Source organism: Halichoeres trimaculatus, unplaced genomic scaffold (genome assembly GCF_033239565.1).
Source record: "Halichoeres trimaculatus isolate MK-OKI-2021-1 unplaced genomic scaffold, fHalTri1.1 fHalTri1_scaffold_1, whole genome shotgun sequence".
NCBI classification, from domain to species: Eukaryota; Metazoa; Chordata; class Actinopteri; order Labriformes; family Labridae; genus Halichoeres; species Halichoeres trimaculatus.
This window is the reverse complement of record NW_027437179.1, coordinates 10,556,388-10,574,189: the sequence shown is the minus strand read 5'-3', so window position 1 is coordinate 10,574,189 and position 17,802 is coordinate 10,556,388. Positions and strand designations below refer to the sequence as shown.

At 40.9% G+C, this 17,802-nt stretch overlaps 1 protein-coding gene across 2 annotated transcripts in view; it reads left to right on the top strand.

The window, feature by feature from the left end:
* Positions 1 to 440: 440 nt before the first annotated feature.
* Positions 441 to 17,802, top strand: part of plxnb1b (plexin b1b) — a 176,524-nt gene continuing 159,162 nt past the window's right edge. For both annotated transcript variants that reach the window (XM_074683466.1, XM_074683378.1), the window contains exon 1: positions 441 to 834. The gene's annotated coding sequence lies outside the window, so the exon portion shown is untranslated. The remainder of the gene's footprint in view (positions 835 to 17,802) is intronic.

Below are 17,802 nucleotides of genomic sequence, written 5' to 3'. Positions count from 1 at the left end.
ATAGTTGCAGTTATGAAAATATCACAAACCTACAAAATTTTTGTTGCAAAAAAAGAAGAAAAATCTGTGAAATATTTTAAACTCAGTCATGGCATTTGAAATGTAAATAAAAAAAATTAGTATTTTTAACGAAAACTAAAGGACAAACCATACCAACGATATACAGATCTAGCAAGACACACGCAAACTCTCCCTTAATTTTTTTTTGTCCAGAATAAAAGCAACCACTGAGGCGAGGGTTATTTTGAGACAACATATGACTTCTATTGTGAAATTATGTCCAGTGTAAATATATTTCTGCATGTGTTCAATAGCTAACAGTCCATGTTTGCTCGTGTTCCACTGGTTCTGCTGGGTTGTAGAAAGTACGAGGATCCCTTGAACGCAGCACATTATATCCCGCTTTGCCAAACCCCTTTTTACGCCTGTGGAGAGCTGGCCACTGAAAGCCCCAAATCATTGCCACCACCACTCACCGGCTACATGTGGGGGGAGAAACCTGCTGGGTGAAACCGAGCAGAGCGCACACAGTCACAGAACTAAGCGGGACTTTCAGCTGCACGGAGTTTCTGCACTGATTTGTTTTTTTTTTCCTCTTCAGAAAGGTGCGTAAAGTTGGATGCCTGAAAGGAAAATGTGCAAGTCTGGACTTGGAATTTGAGATCCCGTAACCTCGAGTAACAGCGTTATCGGTGTCGGGGTAATTTGTGAGCTTGTAAAACAGGCTACCGGGACAACTTGGATACTCTGAATCAAACCGGGGGGAAAGTTGCTGCAACGAGGAGTAAAGCGGCTCAAAGCGGAACAAGTGACCGAGGAGTTAAAGAGGACAAGGTGAGTTCAGACCGGACTGTTAGTCCGCGTCCACTGAACCGAACACACTTTAATCTCTGTCATTTATCACTTCATGCGTTAGTTTGTCTGTTTCCCTCCTCAATAACCGAGTCGCTCTCATGTGAACTCACTTTTTCTGCTCAAGTTAAACATTTTCTAACTTTGTTTTCATGTTTGCTGCGGTTTATTTCATGTACATTAGCCTAACACAGAGTCAAACATTTCGTGCTTCTCTTAACTCACCAAAGTTATCCAGCACACATCCCCAGTGTGGTCGCTCCAGGCTACACCTACTGTTTGTTATTTCTCATTTGGAGGCGTGAACGCTGTGAAACAGGAGGCCTGATTCATTGCAGAGTGAGCTTAAAACACTGGTATGGGATCATACAACTAGAAAGCCCCAGTTTTGTTTTTATTAATTTTTCATATGACTGGGCAAACAGAACTGAGGCAGACATCAAACTTGTCCATTTCCATGTGTCTGCTGGACCAGATCACTGTAACTTGAAGTAGACTTTACTTTACTTTACTGGTTTTATCACTTATTGACATATTTTTTACTTTTCTCCAAACCCAGACTTTAGTCCTGTATCATTTCCATGCACAATTCACTAGAAAAGCCTCTGAACTCACTCTGTTTGTTTCTGTCTGTTAATTTTGCTTACTTTATATTTGTGTTTGTTCATTCAGGACTACACATAATTGGTCACGTTTTCTGTTCACACTGTCTTCCAAGAGCAGATGAATTCCTGTTTTTGTCGCACTTCTCAAGCTTAAACTTGGAGAATATTCTGGTAAACACAAGTTTTATTTGTTTAAAAATCAACTCTAAAACTACCTTTAAAAAAAAAAAACTTACAGCACATGTCTACTCCCTTCTTTACCCATCTTCCATTGTATGCCTTGCAAGTATGAAAAAAGTGCAAAAATAAGTCTAATCAGTGATTATCATTATTAAAAGAAGTAGCATAAACAAAAGTGTAGTAAGATTTGTGAAATGTCACTCTATCAAGTCAATTTCTTACTGCTTGAGAAACCTCATCTGTAAACAAGAATATCATTTTATCTGTGCAGAGCTGCTAAAAAAGTAAGTAGCATTTTTTTTACATGACGTAACTTTTATAAGTTGCTATAAAAGTACAAAATAGCACCCATGGGTTTGTATGATGATCTTATGCTAACGTCTTTCACACATGTCTTTAAACTGTGTAATATTATTCCAAATGTATCACTGATCAGTACGACAGATGTTTTACACAGGGATTATTTCTAGCACTGTAGTGACTTCAGTTGTCATGAAGGTGATTTTTTAAACACCAAAACTCTGTGTGAAATGTTTCAACCGCAGATGACTGTTTTGTAATCAAGTATGATTAGTCATGCTTTAGCTTAAGTACCACTTAATGTTTGAAATAACCGGTTAAAACGCCCCCTAGCTAAAAAAATGAGTGCATCATGACACAAGCAGTCCTCAGGAAAGTCTTGCTGTGAGTAATAACGTCACTCTGATCAAAGGTCAGATCCAGTTTCCCTCTCAACACGCCGCCTGAACTTGTGCTAAACTACAAACACACAGAAACAAGTGTCAGAGCTGAGACTTCGTCAGAGAGGCGTCCAGTGAGAGCGAGTTGTTGTGTCCCAGGGGTGTTGATCTTCTCTCACAGTCTGGTGCCTTCTTAAGCCACGTCCATCTGCTCCAATTGCCTCATAACATAATTGATGGCTTAGTATAAGCCAGGAAATGAGATGGCACATACCCTCCAGATGATGGTGATGATGATGATGATTGCTCATTTATTTCAGATTGTTGAGCACTTTAGGAAAAGACTGGGATGTGCCTAGACTTTGTGTCTCATTGTTTTTGTGCTACTCACATGATTGAGACTTATTTTCTTAGAATTGGCGCTCCTTATTCATAAATAATGCTTTCAAAACATAAAAATATGTTTATTTTTCAACCGTTTCTTAGATTGTTTTTAAAGCAGAAGTAAGCACGTGGGTATCATAAGTGGTGTCTTTGAGACTCTGAGAGTTAGGCTCATGTTTTCGTTGCCCCTGAAGTGAAACTCTGTTTATTGTCAGAGCTAGGAGCTGGCACGTTTTCATACTGGTACCAGGATAAAGACAGACACCAGCACGCAGAGCTGTCTGGACTTGCTGAATGACCTTCGACCTTCTGTATAAATACCATCATTACGGTGTGCTCGTTTGCCCTTTTAGAGGCTTGACCTGCAGTGACCTGAGATGAAAAAAAAAGTAATTTGAAAAGGTGCGAGATCAATGAAAAAGACATTTTCATTGTTGCCTCAAAAGAACCTCGCATTGAAAACCTTACAGCGTTTTTTTAACTTTAGAAATTTAAGTAAAAAGGACTTTCAGTGACTCTAGATTGTGCTTTTCTGTATTTTACTTGAAGCGCTCACTTTATAAACTTTATCACGCTAAGAGGGAAGATATTTAAGTCGCCAGCACTTACTTATATTGATCTCTCCATTTGTAGCTTCTCACACTTTTAATTTGGTATTAATGTCACTTAATTGCTGAGTAATGGTGTCGCAGATGGCGGCATTTTACAGACAGCAGAGGTGCTTAAGTGCTTCTCCAATAAACAAGATTCACTTCACAAATTCTGTCACAGTCAAGGTGCTAAAGGTCAAAAGGTGAAGGGGGGGCTGGGTGCCGACTGCTCCTGCTCTGTGTGTCTGCAGCGAACATGTGGTGTGAAAACCCTTCATCATAACCCTGCTGCCAATCAAATGCCCCGACACTTTTGTTGAGTGTTCACTGGGAAATGGATGGCCTATTTCTTTGCCTTCACTTGCAATAATTAATCTGATTGGCTTAATTCATGTTTTGCATCAAACACACTTAGTAATAATTAAGAGGCTTGAAGCGGCCTCTTTGCTCTTAGTAACTTCATTTATGCGTGGACTGTGCCCCCTGAACAGAGAGAAGTTGTCTGAACTTGTCTAAATGCCACTGTTCCATGAACCGTGACCTTTCGGGTCATACTTTCTGAAACTCCTACACAAGATGGAGAATTAACTCTTAAAATGTGATAAAATACATTTAAGCTGCTTAAAAATAAATCATCCATCTCTACTCTGTAATATTTAGCGTTGATTGTGTAGCTGCCAAGGATCTGACAAGCGTTTTGACTTGAGGCAGCCATGGACAGGTGTGTGCAAATTGTAAGTTATGGAGTTTGTGTTTTCATTATTCACTCAAGTGTCACTTTTTCCTCAAATACCAGGAATGTTTTCACTGTGAGAGGATGGAAAAGTGTGTTGTTTTTCTGATCTTTGAAAGAAAATGTCCACCTTTGGGTCTTGTGGAGTCTCATGTAGGTTCTTGTCTTTTACTGTGGATGTTTTTTAAAGTTGCAGACTAGGCCTGGACGATAAATCGGTTTTACTGGTTAATTTGTTGTTTTCTTTCTGCAGACAATTTAAAAATAAAAGGTTACTTTTTTTCTCCCCCGCTTTTGCCCACCTTTTTAGCATAGCAAGCCTCCGTAACCACCCTGCTACCACCAACAGGAGTAAGAAGTTTGGTCGTACGTCGGCAAAGATATAGTACCCAAAAAAATAGGTTTATCCACTTGCTGAAAACTATAGACCAAACGTATGTGCTGCCAAGCCACAGGTGTTTTGCTACTTTGCCTTGCCCCATCTGAACAACAGCACTCGTGAGAAAATCAGCAGAGAGCTGGAGGGTGTAATTGTGTTCTGCAATGACAGACGTGATCCAATTGAACCATGAAGATAGAGATAATGAAAACATCACTGTTGTGTATTTTTCTTTTGATTCAGTAAGGAAAGAATTCCTTGTTAATGTTTTTGGAAATGGTGCAGCTTTCAGTGTGGGAGTAAACATGTCTACCTCCTTTAAAGCTACAAAGTGTAGTTTTTAAAACAAAAGCAAAGTTGAAACTTCAATTCCAGGAGTAGAATATGGATTACTTTCGGTAAGTTTCTTAGAAAATCAAAACAAAACTTGTTATGAGTTATCTCTGTCATTCGTACTCATTTTTTTAAGAAGTAGAGAAAAAAATCGTAAGAAATCGTAAACCATTTTTTTTTTTGTGCAAAAAATCTCAGATTTTATTTTTAGGCTTCATCGCCCAGCCCTACTGCTCCTAGACACAATTCCTAGAAAAAAAAATGTGTTTTAGTTATTCAAATTGACTAGTCTTTGATTTTAGATGGATTTTATTGGGGTGTTGTTGTTATGATGTATTGGTTTGGCTGTGCACCCCACGACTTTCCTTACTCTTGCCTTGTTTTCTGCTCTATCCACTGCCCCATCCTCTCTAAACGTAGACAGAAACCCCTCAAAAATAATACAAAAAAAAAATTGATTCAACAAACGTGTACAAATATTTTTTGTAAAATATCTATTTCCTTGATGTCTGTGTGTTACATCGAACAAATGTTTTTTCCGTTCTTGTTTTTTTTTGGCTGTTCCAATTTGGTGGTAAAAACATTAAGATTATGTCTCCACCTTCAATTTTTTTGAGTAGTATAGTTTTATCCACTTTAAAGTATACTCTAGCTTTGATGTTTTAATATCTTACAAACTCAATCCACTCTACTTTTTTAACAGATTATAGTCCAGAGATCAGCCAGAAGAAAATCTAAGTGGTTATCATTCCCTGTACCCGTTTTCATCTTACCCGTTTGAGAGCACAATCACCCCAAAGAGGATCACGCTCAAGTTGTTGTGATAGGGCGACGGAGATCGGACATGTGAACACTCGGATTGCCTGGCAGGGGTCGAGGGCTCTTCGGCTCCCATGGCCAGATTAAATACTCAATTTAATTATGTCACTGAGCATTAAGACAGTAACCTTATCAGAGTGGTCTGGCTGTTTAATAGGGCTTTGTAAGCCAACAGATGCACCAAGATTAGGAACAATATGCTGGTGGTGCAAACCCAGAGCGGAGGGATAAGAGACGGCCAAGGAATCTGATACAAGGTGCCCCCCCACCCGGCTAGATACCAGCACTACCAGCCTGTAGGGCACCTCAAGATAGCAGACATTAAATATAGCCTCCTCCGGGACAGCACAGGAGGATATCTCTCTGTGTCAGTGGGAAATAAGGTTAAATGCATCAGTGGATAAAGTTGGTGTTTCCTGCTCTGCACGTCATGTACTGTGCACTGACTCTGAGCTGTGGCTGTTCTACATTTACATATTCATGTAGTGATTATGCACATTTGTAGATACAAACATGGAGATAAAAGTGAAAGAAAAGTCGTCAGGGTTGATTTTGTTGCTCTGCATATTGATGCAGAGTTTCAGGCTGATTAAGGAGATTCCCTAAAGTGGTATCAACATGAATATGTGATGATTTCCTCCTGCCTGTCTCTCTCTGCTCGTGGGCTGGCCTGTGTGAGGAGTGCTGCTGCGCCTTGAGACTTCTCCACAGTCACTTCAGGACTCACTCACAGCTCTGCGCTTATTGCTTGAGGTGAACATTACGACACTTTAGCCTCCAGCTCAACAGGATGTAGCTCCATGTCCACGATCTGAATCAGCAAAGTCTTGATTTTTCTGTGGGGGGTATGTGGGTTTTCTTTGATATAAAGAGCATCGATAACTCTCCTCAGGACTCTCTGAGGATTTAATTAGACAGGGAAGCCTCTTTATTATTCAGATATGTAAATGGGGACCCAGATACATGAAGTGCTGAGGATTGTAAAATAGATTTGAGTGTTGAAATCTCTTTGAAGCAGCCACTGAAGGGCTCTGTGAGAGCGTGAATTATTAACTCATCAGGGTATGCTGCATGCCTCCACCACATGCAGTTCATTGTGTGTGTGTGTGTGTGTGTGTGTGTGTGTGTGTGTGTGTGTGTGTGTGTGTGTGTGTGTGTGTGTGTGTGTGTGCACAGTTTTCTGTCATGAATGAAGCTTGTGTTTGTGTAAGGTCAGTGTTGAAGCAGCAGCACACATGATTTGATAGTATAGATAACTCGACTGGAGGGCTCAGTCTGTGTCTTAAACTTGAACTACAGTGACTGAGAACTGGTCAGAAACTGAATAACCAGTAAAGAGACTTCAGTCATTCATTCAACATTATAGTGAATGAGTCCACTTCTTCAGAGTTATACACCAGGTTACCCAGGTTAGATAAACTCAACTTTTTTTAGATGTTTACTAGAGGTAGACCGATACATCGGGCCGATATTTGGACATTTGTCTCTATCGGCCATCGGCCGTATTTTCTTTTAAAAAGCCGATTTTTGATCCGTTGTATAAAATGACGCAATTTTTGATCAAACACAAAAAAGATGAGCACCTCAAACTTGTGGAACCACTTGGATACATTACATACTTTTGTTCAAATTACATTAATAAGTTTAAATTTCTTTTTTGACATTTTAAGAAGAGTGTGAATGTTTACTACTGCTTGTTACATTGTGTGTTTACTCAGACAAAATATTTCATTGTTTTGAAAGCTGAATAAATGTTCAGGGGACTGGACACGACTTGTAATAGATTTCTTTTAGTTGCTCAGAAATTGCTGCGTTTCACAAAAATGTGATAAATAAATATTTATTTAACAATTGGCCTGAATATCAAATTGGAAAAATCGGCTATGCATATCGACATCGGCTGCCCAAATTTGGAAAGCATCGGCATCGGCTCCCAAAAAACCCATATCGGTCGACCTCTATGCTTACACTTTTTGTTTTCACTACTTCAGCTTGGCCCATTCTAAAAGACAAAAACGACAAACCTCTGTCTGAAAGGGATGAATTTTCTGTGTTTTGTTATGATAGTAAACTATTTTATAAAAACATCCAGCCTGTACACCCAAACATCTCAGAGAAAATCATATACCACAAACTAATTGAAAGCTGTGAGACTGAACAGTTATTGAGAACTTAAAAACCACTGTAAGAAGTGTGTGATGGATTTTTGAATCAGTCACACTGTTGTTCTGATTCCTCTTCATGACCGAAATGGTGACACATGATTACCATTGGCCATTTCTTTAAGCTGACTACTAGTGCTCAGTTCAGGGAGAATTTCCTGTGAACAACTTGTGTAGTCGGTATTTATCACTTACGCAGAAACGTCTTTGTTTTGAGCTCTGCTTGTAAAATTTGGCAGTGAGAAGTAAGTTTAAAAGTAGTAGGAGTTTTTTTTCATTGAATACATAACTTTTTACATAATGTTTTGAGGCAGGATTTCCAAAAATACATACTGTTTTAGACAGAGAAACTCTACAACCAGAGCTTACCTAGCTAACAGAGCAAAACAGCTATGAACAAGATTTAATGTTCATGTCAAAATACTGGAGAGTTAAACCATGTGCGTATTTGTGACATTCAGACCTGTTTTGAAACACAAGAGCACACATCATGACGCCGAGGCAGATACAACGTTGAGTCCTTTGTAAGCTAACTGACAGTAAAGAATCGTAGTTTGTAAAGTTAAGTCGTTGTACCGTTACAGTAAATAAGTTGTCTTTAACAAAAAAAAAAGCTGTGTCAAAATGATGATCTCTATTCTATCTGCATAGAAAACATCACAGACTTATTAAAGTCCAGAAACTGGACACAAGTCTTGACACCATACCCCCATGACTATAATCAAATCTCTTTCTGGACATGCTAGTTTAGGACAATACAACATACGGTTCAGGTGACTAACGGCAGGAGCGATCTGAGAGCTTGACTGGTCTTGAACCTTCTTGTTTCAGAACAACACAAACTGACATCAGTGGGACCTGTTTGGTTATTGTTTTTTAGCTGTGAAGCTGCTTCTGTTTTTGGGGCAGGATTCAGGATGGCGTTAGTTTCAGGCCTTGCTGAGTGTGCATCTACTGCTCTTATCCTCCAACTAGACTTAAACCGTCAGAAGCTGTGTTTCCGTTACACTTTTTCACAGAATAAGAGTGATATTTATGAAGTTTCGATAAAGAGCAATTTTTTTCTTGGTGGTGTTTCCATTATGACCAGAATTGCGCACAACTTGAGTAAAGTAAAACATAATGTCCATCCGGACGCTGCACTCATGATGATGCCGATTCTTGAACATTAGTGTTTTTATTTACTGCTCAAACTGACGGCCGTGATCACGCCAACTCAAAACAGGCACAAACAAAACACTGAATGAAGACCATCATCTCCGGCTCACATACTCTCACTCACGCACACACACCTCCGCCCCTCTCTCCTGCGGCTTTCTGACTCTGACCGGCTCACAGCCGTCCTGATGCCTTCACAAGTGTTGGTCAAAAACACAAACAACCCTAACCCTGCATTGAACATATAAATAAGAGCAGAGCTGATAAAATATGAATGCTGAAGTCTGTTTGTGTGGCAGTGGACACCTATGAGGAGGTGAGGGAGGAGCGTTGTTATGACACCATTGCACTTTTGCGACAGAGTTCAGTATCAAAATGTCTGAAAAACCACCTCATGAGAGCGTAAAAACTTTTTGTCGAAATTTGAGAGTTATTTTTGAAAATGTGGTGTTTCCATTTCCCTTTCTTTATTGCGATATTTAGGTTTTGCGCAATTCTAGGTGTAATGGAAACCCAGCTAGTAACAGTGGAGCTCCTTCAAAGTCTCTGATCATGCAAATAAGTAGGAGTAGTAGTAGTTGTTACCTTTATTTTCCTTCAGTCCTGTTTGTCATCCAAGTCCTCTAACCACTAATCCCACTGGTCTTTTTGGTGTTACTGAATTTTGTGGCAGATGAGCAATAAAGGCTTTGGGGCAGTGGAGCAGTAAGGGTGTCAGAATGAGTCAAAGGTCCTGAGGGAAAATCTCCTCAGGGTGGAGAAAAAAACTAGGCGTGTTTTAGAGCCGAGAAGTTGTTCGTTAAAGTGGAGTTAGGTCAGAGGAAAGAAACTTCTAAAACCTTCGTGCAATTTTGAGAATTTAAAATTCATATGTCACCAGATTACCTTCCAGCTTCTACCAGAAAGCACTTTGAATGTGCAAAAGCTGCAGTGTTTGCATCTAATTAGCTTATTTAACATGAATGTATTTGCCAAATCTACATGCTCTGAAAGGCCTGTGTGATGTAAATGTCAGACTGCATGCAGATCGTCTGTGTGTAAACCAGATTTATGGTTGAATGCACAGACGGTACGCACTGCCAAACATGTGAGGCCACAAATATACACGCAGTCTCACACCCTGAGTGGTTAAACTCTTCCCCTGAATGTGTCCCTGTCTGCTGCTGCTGAATACTCTGGCTATTTCCGGCCCTTAAAGCTGGAGTTTATCATTAATCAAAGGCTGCGTTCAGATTTCTGAGTGACATGTAAACATTGTGTGTATGACTTTAATAAAGCTGAAGCTTGACATTCTGAAATGTGAATGTACTTTGAGGAAAAAGCATGTTAAAAACTCTCCTTCCATGGGTGTTTCTCAGCTTTCTCCTCCTCGTGTCTTTGTCTGCACACTCTCTGACTCAGATTCATTCTGACTCTGTCGTCAAACTCAAGCAATTTCATCCCATCCATCCTTCCCACAATCCCCCTCTTCCTCCATTACACTTGACACTCTCCCCGGCTCTCATTTTCTCTGTATTCCCTGGTGTCTGTATTCATGCATTCCCCGGCTCCGTCTCACTTCCCATCAGTGCAGCTGAAGCAGCCGTTTGTCGCAGGCCCTCAGAGAAAGCGGCCCGGCTGGTGAGATAAGGTGACACGAGAGAGAAAGGCCTTGTCACTGCTCTCCTGATGAGACCTCCACCTGAGCAGGTGAGGCTGGAGGGTGTCGGAGCACACAGAACATGCACACAATGTTTTTCTTTTGTATTAATGATATCCCTCTCCTGAAGGCTTTAACTATTCTGCTCTTTACCTGAGCTCTATTTCTTTCCACTGCCTCGAAGCATCGCCTGAACTATATCCAATCTTAATGGACTCTGATATTAAACCCACATAAATGCAGACACAGGATGAGATGAAAGGCTTACATCATAATTTTTATATGACTGGGGACTCTGAAACTGCTCTCTGTTGCTGGATGTTGCTTACAGCACTTGAATATGTATGCCAAATTTCCCAGAAAGAGAGATTCTTATTTTCATGAAATCAAATTTCTCAAATACATCAGGGTTATGAGAATCTGTCATGTAAGCATCATGAATTCATAGCTTTGATGTAGATGAGAAAACAGCCCCTGAGGGTGCGCTGGCTCTGCCGGGCAGATGTGGCCCAAATTTGATCATTTTTGCTCATATGTGACTCAGAGCTGTGAAAGCAGCTTGAGGAGAACAAATCCAATTGAGCCTCATTTTTCATGTATTATCCAAGTTAAAAGTAACCCAAGAAATATTAAATCTGAATGGATCCTTTATTTTTGTCTGGCTGTTTGGCAGTCTTCTGACAGACACTGACAGTATTGCTTCATAAAAGCTGTGTTTTCACATCAGCCTCCTGTCCTCTGTGTTTGATGTACAGCCATGCCCTCAGCCAACGACAGCTGAGAGAGGCTGCAGCCCTGTGGACCCTGAACTGGAAAAGTGGAATAGATAATGGATGAATAGACTGCATAATGCTGACATGTGCATGTTGTTGCCCCCTTTTTTTTACAATCCTATCTTATTATATCTGTGCTGTGCATCTATGTATGGCTCTACCCAAGTCGAATTGGTGGCATAGATGTTTTAGTTTTCTCTGTTTTCGCAATTCAAAGATTCTGATTATTCTGCTTTCCCATTAATCTCTTCATCAGTCTCCAAATTGATCAAATCAGTTTTTTTGAAAGATAGCACAAGATCTTCACAAGTCTCACTGAGATGATGACATCAGCACAAAAGAACCTCCAAAATGGTTCGTTACTAGGAATGGGTACCTTTCACATTTGAAACGATACGGTTCCGATTCCCGGTACCTAGCAATCAATACCGGTATGTAACGGTACTAATTTTCGATACTTTTATGTGTTTATGTGGTAAAAAATATCAATTTGTTTAATATTAGAATATAAAAATACTTGGATTTAACATGTTCTTCAATATATAACCTTGAAATGCTGTGTTCATGTCCAGCATGGAAAATCACCTTCTCTTCCACTCCCTCACAGTCACAAGGATGCACCTAGGTACCTAAACATGGTACCTTTTGATTTTACATTAATCGGTACCCGGTACTTTTGACAGAATTCGGTCGGTACCTATAAAAGTACCTGATTCGGTACCGATCCCTATTCGTGACACATTGGGGGTGTGGGCCTCAAACACCAAAGTGTGCCCTTAGCCCCTGACTGGCCTCTAGAGAGCTGGCCAATCAGAAGTAAAGGGGTTTTTGGAACAGGGAGCCTTAAAGAAACAGCAGCTAAATTGGAGTGTTTTAGACAGAGGCTGAAATAATAGTTTTCTAGAACACCTGTGTGAGAAAAATAGGACTCTTTGAGCTGTGAACCATGCAAAGCTATTATGGAGGTAATAAAGGGTAGTAAAAAAGCCTGGAAAAGAAGAACAATATCTCCATTTTATAATTTTTGCAACAGCATTTAGCCACTGAGTCTCTGTGTCACTGTGGTTTATAAAGCCCTGTTTTTGCCAAGTGGTTCAGTTTGGTTTGTTTCTGTACAGTGCGCAATTTGTGGCGGGATGGGTACTGAATGAGGCACTTTTATAGGTACTCACCAAATTCTTTTTGTAGTTCCAAATACCGATTCACTTCAAAATAAAAGGTACCATGTTGAGGTACCTTAATGTATCCTTGTTACTGTAGAGAGATGGCAAATTCCCATACTGGACATGGACACAGCATTGTAAAGTTGAAAATTGAAGACTAAATATGTCAGATTGAAAAACGTTGAGATTTTTATTATTACACAAATTAATACCATACATGCCACATTAACACCCAAAAGTACTGAAAATTGGTACCGTTAAGTGCCGATACTTATTGCCAGATGCAGGGCATTGGTTTCATAACGTTTCAAATGTGAAAGGTAGTTTTCGCTGACTAATCCCAGGACAGATCCCCAACTAAACAAGATGAACCGTACCACCTTTTGGGACCTTTCTGTTGGGGTGCCATACTAAATCGATCCAACTCCAGAAGGTGGAGCTAGAAACACTGCGGTTCTTTGATTGCTGAGAGAATTGTCACTTACCATACAATAGTGGCAGCTGTATATCCCCTGGCGGCATCTTGGTTGCACTTTGTAACAAAGAGCCACATGAAAATCACAAAGAAGACGAATCACTGGATGTTTTCCATCGCTGCTCTTTGTTTACTGTGTACTGTGTGTTCTTCTTCATTTGATTTATTAGCGGGGTACACTGTGTTGGGCTGTTATGGCATCAGGCTATTACCTACCAGACACAACTATCAGCATCCAGCTTATGCGCCGCTGACCAAGAGAGGGCACGGTTGGCTGTGGAAATGCAAACAGGATCAGGCATTTCTGTACCAAACTGTACTGATCCATGTACTGCTTGGTGGAAACTGGCTTATGATTCACACACTTGAGGTGCACACAGGGCTCTCCCCAACTGTTGGTTTTGCTGCTTCACAGTAGCCCTCTCCCACATGGTGCATCACTGCTTGTGATTCTGAAGCCGACACAGCAATGGGATGACGTGCTCCCCCCATCATGTCTATGAAACATTATTATGCCTTTTTGTGTCAGTTTTAAAACAGGCTACACACTGGAGAGCAGAGATTCAGGTGATGACTGTGGGTTGTTGTTCGTGCTTTGCGGTTCCTGTGGTGGAAAAGAACTGTCAGAGAGCACGGAGCTGCAGCACACTGGAAAATTCAGCAGATAAGCTGCCAACATGGCCCCACCCTCACCAACACCCTCACTGTCAGGGTCCAAAACCCCTAACAGGTGTCACAACTTTAGAAGAACAAGACTTGCACTTTTTTAATTCCCTTTTGGCTGCACTTTGCATGCCTCACTTTTTGCAAACTGATCCAGAATGTGTGATCAATTTGGCAGTGTAAAAAATGAACAGGGTTTGCATTTTTTGTTAGTCTACACCTGTGCACCAGTGTGCACACTCCACAGAAAAAAATGCTAAACTGCTGTTTGCATGTAGTTTGCATTTGTTTCTTGCTTGCAGAGATTTTTTTTGCTGTGCAAGGCCTTTGCAGCTTTAGAAGGGGTGGTCTGCAGGTTTTTTATACCCCCTTCTTCTCCTCTCCCCAGGGGGGAAGAGAGGGAAAGTTCCCCCACCTCCATTTGTTTCTTTTGTTGAAGAGGAGGCTGAAAAGACCGGCCAACTGGAGAGGGGGTTTGTAAGGGAAAAGCTGGAGAGGTGAAAGCATACCTCCAAGAGCAAGGAGAGGGTGAGGAGGATGTGAGAGAGTCCTCTTCCTCCTCCTCTCTGTCAGTTTGAAAACAGCTGGTGTTTACTGAAGCCTCCTCTGCTGCCTCCTCAGAGGAAGGACAGGTGAGTAGGTGTGGCTGAGGAGGAGTGTCCCCCATCTGGGGGATAATGTTCAGCTCTCATAACACTCCTTTAAAAATAAATGTGCTGGAGTTATGACACAACTTTCAGGGACACTTTGACTTTGAAACTTTTTGATTTATGGGAAGCTTTACAGACTTTTACTAGGTGTGAAATCTCTTTAGCTTTTGCTACATTGTTCTCCTCTTTGCTTGGCTCCAGAGAGACAGGTGGTGTTGCATCCTGACTTGTGTTTGAAATGAATGGACCCTGAAGCATGCTTGAAATTGAATATCATCGACATGACGTCAGGCAGCTAGCATTAGCTTTTGACTCCAGAGGCAACAATACCCGGCATCTGCTCTGGTGACACAAGCTAGGTTTTATCTGTCCTCATGTGTGTGAGTGTGTGCGAGTGTGTGCGTGTGCTTTTCGTGGCACGCAGGCAAGCGTGAAAATCAGCATTTTGAAATACCGACAGCCAACTGTTGCCAAGTGGCAACCATGAAAGCTCTCAGGGAACCGCTCAGTTTCCCCAGAAACGCCCTTTTTCTCAAGACAGCCCCCCCTAAATCGACTCACCCCCTCCCCTCAAACTCCCTTTAAACGCTGAGTGGGGAGGGACCCTCTGGCCTGGGAAAAGGGGGTTGCTATGGAAAGCCAAAGATGAATGTTGGAGAGGCGTGTAAAAAGTTCAGGACCTTGGCCGGCTGTTGGTGAACTCCACCAGTAAGGAACAATGTTTCAGAGACGCCTGTGACGAGCTAAGCTAGCTTAAGTTATCCAAACTGAGCGTCGGTGTTCCTGGTTTTAAAGGACACCGTGCCCCTTTGAAATGATACTGTGGGGCGGACATTTTACTTGCTCTGAGTGAAAAGATGAGTAGAAACAAAAAAGGGTATGAAAACTACAAATAACAATGTATAACTAAAAAGAACAGTTAAAATATTCAGTCCATTGGGCTTCATTTGTCTTATGGGGATCTTTGTAGATATCATCATCATCATCATCATCATCATTTACACTATGTTTAATAAAATCTTCTAAGATTATTTTTCACTCTGATAAAGCCCAGAAATTTCCGTTGAAAGCAATTAAGTGGTGGTGAGAGGCTTCACGGTATTTTTTTTCTGTTGTACTCACGGGAAAGGGCTCAGTTTCCACTTATTGCTGTATCACCAGGTTTTCTGCATAGTCCTCATACTAAAGCCTTAACTAAATGATATCGCCCACACCATCGGTCCACGTTGCCTTCAGAGATGCACTGATCCAACTTTTCTGGTCCCGATACGGATACCTAGGCTTTGGGTATTGGGTATTGACAGAAACTGATACTGATCCGATACCAGTGTTAAATAATAAGCTGTATGCTCTACTGTGGGATAAGACTGGTGATGTTTTGACCAAAGGATATGGAATTACTGAGGTTAATATTTTTTTAACTAGAAGTGTTTAAATGTTTAACAGCAGTTTGGTTAAAACAAAGCTTCAGACCTTTCTTCAAAAGTCTTGTGGTTATTCATTTAATCAATAGTCCCACTCTAATTTTTCTCATTTTATTAAAGAAAGCTAAGTGTTTTAACCATGCAGACCACAACTCCTGCGATTGGTCTGCCTGGAAGTGCTGAACGATTCATCGATTCGAAACTGACGTTGCAATGTAATAGAATGCAATTTTCAAATTGCAAAGGCTGCAAATAGAAAAAAAGAAGTTTCATGTACACTGGGCTGGAGGGAATACAGTAGAAACCAAAAAAAGTCAATCTGCTGGGTTTTTTTTTTCAAAAATCCTGTGAGTTACAGAGATCCATACTGTAGAATGACTGTGGCAAGCAGAGTCATACCCCTTGTTCAGTTTATTCAGTATGGTTTGTTACTCTTACTGAAAACTGGAGGTCAGCATCATTTCACAGTGTTACTTTTTCTTTTTCAGTTAGAAATTGCAGGAAAGATTTGTTTTTGTTGACAGTATCCTTTGTTGTGTTGGTCATACAATAGAATGACTTATGGCTTGTGTTAAAAAAAAAAAAATTCATGCCAAAATACAATCACAATATTGCCCCCCCCCCAAAAAAAACAAAACAAAAAAAAAAAACAAAAAAAAAAAAAACAAAAAAAAAAAAAAAAAACGCAATTAGAATATTTTCCAGAAATGTTCTGCCCATGCTGGATGACACTGTTTTTACTGTATCTGCAACTAGATGTGTCTATCATTTAATCTCTTCTCATGTTTCCTCTGTTCCTGTTTTTGTAATAATTGCTGTATAATCAGCATCTGCATTTTCAGCTCTAACTTAACACAATAAGCTCAGAGATGCTGTGCACAAGCGAAACAGACAATGTTGCAGTGTTGGAAGTCATGCTGCCTACAGATGTTCAGGTGTATCTCAGAGCAATGCAAATGTTTTGCTCATTATGGTGTAGAGTTAACACAGAAGTTTGAACCAGGCTTAAGGAAGATGTAACCACTGAATTTTGGTGGGGTTTTTTTTTACTTGATGGATGCTTTTCAGTATTATCAGAACTTCCCTGTCGTCACAGGGCGACAGAGGAACCAGTTAGACTTCTGTGAACTCCTCAGTGTGTCTCTGGTTGTTCATAGACAGTAGACATACTGCCTCAGCCAACCTGTGTTTTTACAACCTGCCCATCATTCCCGTCTCACCCTGACACTTCCTGTTGGTTCACACTCCCACAGGGGTCAGGGGTCACTGGGTTTTGTAATCCTTGACACGGTCCCACCCTCATTGGGGCTTTTCCCTCTGCACTGAGGCCTTTACCAGCACAGAGGCACTCAGACTCGTGTGGAAATGTTTGTATGAATATGTGACTGCATCTGTGTGTTGGTGCGAGTGTGAACGCCCTGCGAGCCCACACGGTTTCCTGGCAACCTGGGCCACTCGCTGGTAAGCTGAGCTGCTGCTCACAGTTTACAGGCTGCACCGTCAGCTTCCCCGGGTTGGATTTACACATTTCTTAAGCCGATCTGAATTTCTGGTTGCATTCCTCATTTCTATTCTCTAATCCTGGTGAAAACCTGAACCAAAGTGAAGGACTGAATATCTGCTGTGTTTAAGTTGTACTAATGTAAAGCCCATCTTACAACATACTGGGCTTCTGTGCGAACACCAAGCCTTAAGGCAACTTTCACAAATAACACTCTCTTCGTGTTATTAATGGAGAGCTTACGTTTTTTTTCTTACTTACTAGGAATAATCTTTTCCACCCGCTCCACCTCGGTAGCCTTAATCTGGCTGCAAATGAACCAGGCCTCTGTTTCCAGGGGTTATGGAGCTCTCTGAGGGGGTTTGTGAGTGAGTAAGAGTGCTGTTTGCGCCTCTTTTGGTTGACGTAATTCAAACAGTTAAGTACAGACCTTTCTAGATGTGCAGGGAGGAAAAACATGAGAGGAAACATATGAGTTGCATTTTTAGTTTGTCTAAAGCAAACAGATGAAAAGTCATTGTGATTAAAATAAGTCTTGAAATTGAAGCGTTCAGGTGTTTACATCACGACACTGATAAAGATGCAGATTTCCCCAAACAAAGAACAATACCCTCTGTTCCTATCTTTACCACCTCGCCT